The sequence below is a fragment of the Entelurus aequoreus genome, linkage group LG11 (assembly GCF_033978785.1).
Source record: "Entelurus aequoreus isolate RoL-2023_Sb linkage group LG11, RoL_Eaeq_v1.1, whole genome shotgun sequence".
NCBI lineage: Eukaryota > Metazoa > Chordata > Actinopteri > Syngnathiformes > Syngnathidae > Entelurus > Entelurus aequoreus.
In genome coordinates this window covers 52,338,122-52,348,951 of record NC_084741.1, presented here as the reverse complement: position 1 = coordinate 52,348,951, position 10,830 = coordinate 52,338,122, and positions in this window count along the sequence as shown.

Genomic DNA, 10,830 nt, shown 5'->3' with positions numbered 1-10,830 from the left:
TGGCGGCGCTTTATATAGACCGCAGAACGCCTCACAGCGACCACGTATCCTGCAGTGAATGTAAATAAAATAGAGACTAAAGTTGTTAAATATGTACGGTTTGACAGTGTTGTGGGCCATTATAAATATTAAGACAACATAATCATTGCATGGTTTGTAAATTGACCGTCATATGACGATGGTATGGTCGCCAACTGAAGCGCACTAAACACGGGCATGAATACACAATTGAATCGAGTTCCGGTAGACAAGGGGGAGAGGAAACGTGATTCTCTTCTCAAACCATTTGGAATGCATTGAAAATGACACTTTTGTACAGTTCTCTCGAGAAAAGTATACTTTTTATACACGGCAGGATTATGTTATGTTTATCATAATAAAACGGCGGTTGTATTTTCATCCACACTAAAGTACAACAATTCTTCTCTACTAAAGAGGAGAAATATAACCTTAGAGGGAAATCTGATTTAAAACATTTGTATTCACGTACAACACTTAGAACCTTTAGCATATCTGTATGTGGAATAAAATTATAGAATGGATTAAGTAAATAAGTTAAACAATGTACTGATATGATCCAGTTTAAGAGGTTGTTCAAATTAATAGTGCTTACAAAGTACAAAGAAGAATAATTATGAGAAACACTTTCAACCTTATTGAAAATAAGATAGTCTGCAGTATGTTTATCATGACTGACTTAATTATCTATTACAAAAACTGCTGTATTAATCATTGACAGATGTCATTGTGCTACAAAAAGAAGTCAGTAAATGAACGTATATATTTGTCAACGCTCTGAAGTGGGAAAGGGGTAGGATTAAATAAGCTTCTTCCTACTCCTTTTCGGACATGATTTAAAGTGAAATGATATGAAATTGTGTGATGTATTATGCTGTAAGTGTGTTCATGCATCAAAATTAACTAAAGAAAGAAAGAAAATAAATCAAGTTGAGTAAAAATGTTAAAGTTATTTTATAAATTGTATTTTTAAAACACAAGACTGGAGTCAACTCAGTATGCTTGTGTTTAACACATAATAACCCAGTAAAAAGTGACACAGAGGCCATTGCCAATAATGTTTTTTTCCCCAAACTCAGAAGATTTCAGTCTCAAAAAGTAACTGGAAGGCCAATGACTCCTGAATAGAGAAAAGTGAAACTACGTATTTTGGTATTGATCTGCACCAAGCAAATACTGCACATGGACAACATTGCTGATATACGTTTCACTTGAACAATTTTCAAAATCAATGGACGATTTGGCTTTTAATTTGTTGATTATGCTTATAATCACAACACAACACAGGACAAAGAAAGAAAAACATGTATCAACACCTATTTGTGAACATTTTAACAATATTCAATTCAACAGTATAAAACAATGTAACAATGACAACAAAATAATACAATTATTACCTTTAATTACATACAACTGAGTGAAAAAAAAGTCAATAGTAAGCAAAAACAAAACACTACCATTGTCTTGTATACAATATAACAATATACACAATATAGTTGACTAACTTAACAAAAAACACAAATGTTTGTAAAAATAAACATAGAAGAGAAATGAAGACTGTAGCTCTTATCACACTAGTATTGATCCGTTACAGATACTATCATGGTAGTGATAACATTGATATAGACCTAACCACCCTTTACTGCTGAAGCTAATGATCAGAAGAACAACCTTGTAACCTCTCACCTACACTTACTAAATGTGCTGCTCAATTAAACAACACACTCAATATGACTTTTTTTTATTGAGAGTAAAACCAGTCCAAAGTATCTGATGACCATTTATTGTTGTGTTGAGATGTGAAAATGTAAATTGTACTACCAATTGGCCCAAGTTGCGAACAGGCTTACCTCACTTCAGGATATTTGCGCAAAGCCATTTCAATTTGTATGCAATACATTTTTGAGGAAGAACTGAAACAAGTACAGTGGTAAACCTGCAAAGCATGAGTGCTACATAATTGTTCCTCTGTTCATAAATGTATTTTTTTATTTTTTTACACTTTTTAGTCACTTGCTCATCATCGCTTCTAAGCAAGCGCACGTTACCAATTTGTTTTCCCCTAAACCACGGATGTCAAACTCAAGGCCCGGGGGCCGGATGTGGCCCGCCACTTCATTTTATTTGGCCCTCGAAAGCCTGGAAATAATATGTATCAATAAAGTACTGTAACTTTTATTACTAAATGCATTCTGTCTTTCTATTTTGGGAGAACACAAATACATGTACTCCATGTAATGGCAAATTATGTTAACTTAAAAATTGTCTAATTATGCAAAAATATATGATCAAACATTCAAACCATTTTTTGAATAGAAATACATAATAATAATAATGATTTCAAAGCAAGTTATCCATCAAAGTGTGCAATGTAAAAGTATCAATACATTTCATGGTAAAATTGTGAAATTTATTGTGGATTTTACATGATTTTTCTCTAAATGAAAACAACAGTACTATTTTACTATAATAAACTGTGGTGCCGCTTCGGCATTTACAGTAATACACCGGACAATCTACAGTTGTGGATTTGCGGTAAAAACAACAACAACAAAAAAACAACTGGCAGCTTTGGTGCCCGAATTTTACTGTAAAATACAATTAGCAAATGTAAATTTTACAGTAAAATTCTGGCAACTTAACTGCCTTTTTTTTTTAAACATAAAAGCAGTACTGTTTTTCCATTTACAGTAATATACACAACATTTTGAGGTGAAATTATTGCAACTTATTATATTTGTTTTACATTTTAATTTAAAAAAAAAATCTACTAATAAAATGCATAAAAACATCGTGTAATTATAGTATTCACTGTCAGAAGCGGCCCTCTGGGGCCAAACATAACTGTGATATGGCCCTCGGTGATACACGACTTTGACACCTCTGCCCTAAACGCTGAAAGCACAGATTTAAAAATGTGCATAGCCATGTTTCTTTTTGTGATGACAAGTTATGTAAAATGTTACTCATGTTAAAAATGACACAACAACAAAAGTCATGTTGATACGTTTTGATTGATTGAATTGATTGAAACTTTTATTAGTAGATTGCACAGTACAGTACATATTCCGTACAATTGACCACTAAGTGGTAACACCCGAATACGTTTTTCAACTTGTTTAAGTCGGGATCCACGTAAATCAATTCATGGTAATTCACGTTTTATTGGAGGCAACATTTAGGATTATAAATAGAGACTACTAACAGATTCAGCAAGTAATTTAATGCCTGTGAACAGCATAAACAACAATGCCTGATTAGATTAGAAGCGAACGTCACACAGCAAGTTGTAGCACTCGCCCACTTAAATGTTTGTATAAGTATTTTAGTTGGAAAATGTCCTATTCGTTCATGTATTTTTGTTGTATTAAAAAAGTAAATCTACAAAAATATGACCGCGCGTATCACCAACTTGGCAAAGTAATATAAGTTAGGGACCAATGCTAGTCTGCACCATACTGAAGCAGAATGAGTCGACAACGCAAGCCAAGAATGTCAAAACAATATCTAAACAGCAGACATTTATCCTTGAAAATATTGAGAAGCTGCTGATGTTTAACGAAGAAACAGCTGGAATGAGAGAAGTTGACTATCTCAGGTAAATGCTGTAAATTCAATCCATTCAAATGGGAGGCGTTGATTTGAGATACAAGTGTTTTGAGTTAAGAGTTCGGTGACAGAACCTATTAAGTTCGTAAGTTGATGTATTACCGTAAAAGCTAAAATAAGTCAATATTTTCTTAAAGTGTGTCAAAAATTAAAAAAAACATACCCATTTAATCGGTGTCAGAATGTTCTCAAAGACGACTCTTTAAATACATGACATGACATGAGCACATCCCTGTGGAGAGAAACCTCCAAACAGCCATATTGGAGCACTGAAATGTTTTCGTATACACAATGGAATTATTACAGACTAAAATAATGTGTGTTTTGTAATACAATGAAAAATAGACAACAATAACGAACCTTGATCACATTAAGCATCTCTGCCCTGATCTCACCGCCACCCCGAGAGGGACAAGCTGTAAAAAATGGATGGATAGATGGATACCTCCATCTCCATCCATCTGCTCTCATTCATTTAAAACATCCACATAAGCAATATTGTTTTTCATACTTTATTTAGTGATGTGTGAATTATACAACAATTAAGATGACATAATTGACTTGTAAACACACAATTAAAGATAATGTACTGCATATTTAGTATCTACAGTAAATAGTCAAAGAGGGATAATCACAATGGCGATCTTTTTCTGTCTCTGATGATCATCACATCTACTAGAACCAAAACAAATGAAACAGGATAGTTATAGTCATCGATTAGATCCGTTAGATTGATAGCTACTAGCTCCCTCTTATTCTATAAACATGTAGCATTCTCTTCCTCCATACATTATACCCACATAGCCAAACTGCAATGACCACAATCGCCCTCTGGTGTACGTGAGACACACAGCGTATAACCGACATACAATGAATGGTATTTGTAGCTGGCAATTTTTAGTGAAACCAATCTTGATTGTTTTGTTTCAAATAAACTGAGATGGATTATAAAGGAAAAACGAATGTCCAAATACTTTTGGACAAAAATGTATGACAACAATGAAACGTAATGCTATTTGTACAATTAGCAGAAATTACAGTCTATGTATAGTAGAAGCAAGAAATATATTAGTGAGATTTAAACATTATTAGGTATCTATAGGATGTCTTGATACAACTTTTTCAATTCCGATACGATACCAATATTGGAGGCTTGAGTTTTTGCCGACAAGATAATCATTGGATATGATATCAACACAAATATTAATACATATTTTTATTATTTTGTAGTGTGGAATGTCAAAAAGGCTTCTTCAAGGGAAATTAAAACTGAGAACATTAGGTATGATAAACACTAACCTATTTATTATTAACAGTCGAGAATGTACTTATGCTGTTTTTAAATTGAAATGGGTTGGTCTTTGTTTTTTGGCGACACCTAGTGGTCACCATAATGTCATAAAAAAAGTTCATGACGCAGTAAATGAATGATGCGGACACATTTATTACTGGTTAATTTCTAGAACGCTTCTGCCTTGGAGACTTTGTATGTGTAAGTAATATGCGACTATAAGTATTTGATAGTGGTTTTTATTGACAAATGCACTGTTTGAGATGGAAATATTGTTCAAAAAAGGACACTTGTTGCACATGTCCAGCTTGCTATTGTGTCGCTGCTAGCTCCTAGTAGCCTATAGTCTACCATGTTTACCTTTTGTAAATTACTTCACTGGCATCACTGTGTGCTGTGTCCAAAACTGATGTTTTGAAAAAGACTTATGTATAAGGCAATCACTCACTGGAATCGACTTTCACAATATCTGGTATCAATCACTAGCAGAGTGGGTTTTAAGAATAGACTGAGAGGAGAAATATTGCGGAAAGAGCTTATTGTAGATTGTACCTAATGTCATGACTGGTTCATTTATCTTCTTTTTACTTATTTTTTGCTTAAATTAATTTTTGTTTCTGGTTATCGTTATTATATTGATATTATCTTGATTTTGTATGTACCGGTACTTTATGTCATATTTTATTCATTATGGTACTTTTTCGTCACTTAGAACAGTGGTTCTCAAATGGGGGTACGCGTACCCCTGGGGGTACTTGAAGGTATGCCAAGGGGTATGTGAGATTTTCTTTTAATATTCTAAAAATAGCAACAATTCAAAAATCCTTTATAAATATATTTATTGAAAAATACTTCAACAAAATATGAATGTAAGTTCATAAACTGAACATCAAATCAAGTAGGCTATTCCATTCATTACAATGCAACAATGCAATATTCAGTGTTGACAGCTAGATTTTTTTTGGACATGTTCCATAAATATTGATGTTAAAGATTTATTATTTTGTGAAGAAATGTTTAGAACTAAGTTCATGAATCCAGATGGATCTCTATTACAATCCCCAAAGAGGGCACTTTAAGTTGATGATTACTTCTATGTGTAGAAATCTTTATTTATAATTGAATCACTTGTTTATTTTTTATTTTTTAGTTATTTTTATATCTTTTTTTCCAAATAGTTCAAGAAAGACCACAACAAATGAGCAATATTTTGCATTGTTATACAATTTAATAAATCAGAAACTGATGACATAGTGCTGTATTTTACTTCTTTATCTCTTCTTTTCAACCAAAAATGCTTTGCTCTGATTAGAGGGTACTTGAATTAAAAGAAAGTTCACAGGGGGTACATCACTGAAAAAAGGTTGAGAACCACGGACTTAGAATATTGTTTGTCTTTGGTATACTAATGTGTATATTATTGGAGGCCATTGGTTCTTTGTTTTATTTTTGCAAATAATATATATATATATATATATATATATATATATATATATATATATATATATATATATATATATATATATATATATATATATATATATATATATATATATATATATATATATATATATATATATATCTTTTTTTATTTTTATATTGCTCTTTTTTATTATTGGTGTGAACATTATTATGTAAACTCTAAGTTATTGTTTTTTTGTTTTTTGTTGTTGCTATTTTTGTACTACAAAATTTGATTGTTGATCATGTTGTACTGCATTGTAATCTTTTGTTTTGTGATTATGTGATGTTTTTTGCCTGGACACCGGGAAGAATAGTCTTCACTGCGGTGTAGACTAATGGGGATCCTTAATAAACTAAACTAAACTAAACTAAACTAAACTAAACTAAACTAAACTAAACTAAACTAAACTAAACTATACTAAACTAAACTGAAATACAAGAAAAGATCAAACTTGTGTGCATATTTGGGGACATTTAGACTAGCTGTCCAGCTTTGCACAAGTAAACACACTGCAGGGATGTTTGTATTTAAACTTATATATGACATTTTACATGCGAGACGATATCATTCCGATACTTGTATTTTTGACATATTGATATCGGGTTGGGATACACATAGTTATCTGTGCATCGATAACTCAGACATACAGTATGTGTGTCTGTATTTTTCTGTTCAATTCAAACTGAGAGCATCTATTTTGTGAACACGTAAGTCATTTAATCAGCATTCATCACTTTCAATACTTTTAAAATAATATTATGTTATATGGGTCAGGTTTAATCCTCTCTAACCTGGTTTATCGCAGTAAAACTCTCGGCTGCAGGCCATGTGAGGTTAAACATCCCATTTAGTTTGATCCTGGAGATCCAGCCAAAGACTAATCCAAAATGCATGTGAAATACCGTAATTTCCGGACTATAAGCCGCTACTTTTTCCCCTCGTTCTGGTCCCTGCGGCTTATACAGGGGTGCGGCTTATTTACGGCCTGTTCTTCTCCGACACCGACGAAGAGGATTTCGGTGGTTTTAGTACGCAGGAGGAAGACGATGACACAATGATTAAAGACTGACTTTTCATATACCGGTAGGCTGGTTATTTTGATAACGTACAGGCGAGCACTTTGTATTACTTTGCACCGTTGTATTATTTGTACTCTGCACAAATGCTGTTCGCCATGTCAAAGATGTGAAAGTTTGATTGAATGATTGAAAGATTTATTGTTAATAAATGGGACGCTTTGTGTTCCCAAACAGTCATCTCTGTCCCGACAATCCCCTCCGTGGTAGCAGGAACCCCTATATACTACGCTAATTACACATCAAAACCCTGCGGCTTATAGTCGGGTGCGGCTTATATATGGAGCAATCTGTATTTTCCCCTAAATTTAGCTGGTGCGGCTTATAGTCAGGTGCGGCTTATAGTCCGGAAATTACGGTAACCCAGCATCCAAAAGACTGGCCGCGCTGAAATAACACAGCTTTTCCCCTTTCCAAAGCTGCTGTGGCTCTCCACTGACCCAATATAACAGCACATCAGGAAGTCCAGCATTGCTCCTCAACAGGAGCAAGGGAATCTTAAGTCTGTTGGAGAAGCAAACTAGGTAAGTAATTACAGTATGAATCTTATTATTGTGACAATTTGGGTAAACATTTTGAGAAGGCCCTTTTGTGTTCCGTGGCCCTAATGCTCGAATCAAATCCTTGGATGAGACCCCGTTTAACACCTTTAGGAGATAACAGTGAGCCAATAGACCGTCTCATCCAACATCATTGAGTTTCAACCTAAGAAAAACTGATGAATGAACATATATTAAAGACAAAGAAGTAAAAGTTTTCTTCTGCTTCACATTTTCAGTTGCGGGTAGGGTAAGGTTAAGTTTGGGGTTAGAGTTAGGGGTTTTGGGCTTTTTTTCTGTGCTTTACCTCCATATGTAAAGAGGCAGAGAATAAATAGAAGTATGAGTGTGTATTTGTATAACATAATGCATTTTCTTTGACGCTGTTTATAGAACTTCTCTTTTACAGATGTACTGCATAAACGGGATAATGATGGCTGTCACAAATAGCTTCATGCAAGCACGAATATGGCTAAAAGAAATCCCAAGAGAGTGGAACACTACACACGTATGCAGCAAACTAAGGCCCCAAGGGGTGTGGTTCTTTTCTCTAACAGTGAAAGAGAGGGGCTGGACACAGCTATAGATGGGGGCAGACAAAACACACTTGCACACACACGCACACACACTTACATAGAGCAACTGAAGCAGCAGGTCAGAGCATCTTTGAAGGAATGTTTGTTTTGGACCGACACTCCTGCAAAGGATTGCAGCCTTCTTGATAATGGCTAAAATAATGGATGCACAATATAAATGGCTCAACTTGTTAAAACAATTTGAAAGATGCTTCTACAAAGGCTTTTTAGACAAATGGGACCAAATGCAAATGTAAGTTGACTCATGCGATTAACCACAAAAAAAATATTGCATTAATCATGGATATGTGCAGCTTAATCACACCATTCGTTTCAACCACACATGCTGCTTTACTTTAAATGTGGATGTTCACATTGCGAATATGAGTGAGACGACTCCCACTGTTGTGCTCGCTGGCAAATTTCACTTCAAAATAAACCCCGATGGGAATTTAGATACAACTTTTATCAAGCTGTGAGCAAATACATGACATGCATTTAAGTAAAACTTAAACATTTTTTTATTTATGACATTCTGACAATAAAATAGCATTTTGGGCTCTTTTTTTAAGTTATTTTAGATGATGCAAGCAAGTAATAACTGTGATTAATAATGATAAAAACAAATTCAAAAGTGAGATTATTCTGATAAAAAAAAAAAAATAAATTAGATAATTTTGGCATTACTCAGTATGTTCAGCACTTTGTGAAACTTTTTTTATTTTTTTTAAAATGTGCTTTATAAATAAAGTGGATTGTATTGGATTGTATTGGTAAACTATCTTAAATTAGGGGTGTCCACGGTGCAACCATTTTTATTGGCACATTCTAAAATTAAAAACAGCAAAAAAGGTGGGGGAAAAAGGCCTAAAGTAATGAGAAAATGTAGAAAGGCCATTGCACTGAATTTGTGCTTTTTAGCAAATTAAATGTTTAAGGCATTATAGCATGAAACATTTCTTAATGAAGAAAAGTGTTCTGCACATTGATCGAATTGCTTATTTAGTAAATACAATTTAAAGATGAATTTTAACTACTCTAAACGCTGGAAAACTAGCTTTTGTTGAAAATTAAACTTCACGATAAAATATAACAATTGGAATCCTTCAGAAATGTTTTTTTTAATGTAGTTGTGTTATTCCATATATCTTTACAGTAAACTCTTGGTCATCGCTTTATAATTGCTTGAAGGCCTGAACGTGTTAAATACATTTCCACCAAGTAGGAATTAACTACAAATAGAATATTTTCAGCGCTATTTTTATACCACCTTCTCAATATGTTTTTTTATCATTATGAGAGCCCTGCACACATGAAATAACACCCTTTAGTCACATTTACACTAATTTAATCCAATACAGTAATGTTGCTTGAGGCTGAGCCAATCAATGATCAATATACTGAACAACGCACTCTGATAGGGTTGGTCTCATCTAGTGGCAATGCAACTGTAGTACTGATACTTTTAGTTCATTCAGCCATTTTTATGTGTGAAAATGCTCTATTTTGGCAAAAAATACATAGACTATACTTTAAAAAAGAGTTAAAGAGTAATGCCGCAAACTTTGAAGCGCAATGTGGGCAGGGATGACTGCATTTCTAGCTAATATTTAATGTATTATTTTTCTAATGTTTTTTTGCTTTTTTTTTTTTTTTTGCTGAATCACTGTCATGCGCTTAGCATCAACATGCTGTTAGCATAAATGCCATGTGGCTATATTCCATGTATTTGCTAATGCTATGCTAAAAACTCACTCCTGTTACCTTCAGTCCTGTTACTCAAATGAGTCACATCACCAAAGAAATCTTGTACAATTTTTTTTGTGCCCAGGGTAGGCCAATACACATTCATAGAACATATACATATTTTAGAAATGTCTGTATTTTTCACAATGATTACTTACAATAAATAAAAACTGCTTTTGTCTTCCTGAAGGATTTGTCTGTCATTAAGGCTGTCATTTAGCACTGTCTCGTACACCCGTACACACCCGCAGTGCTTGCACATTGAAGCTGCAATGATTAATCGATTCATTTGATTATTAGAAAAAAGCTTTGATTGATAATCTGTTGTTTCGATTTATTGTTTAATTAGCGCAAGTAATAAGAATTGATAAAATCCGACCACATGGGTTGCAGAACTTTGAATATGCATAAATAATTTCCTGCACGGCCACTGCAATTGAACGCACATGATGGTGGGTGTGGGTGCTGTGTTGTGATCTGTGTGGTGGTGAACAACAAAGTTTTTAGTTTT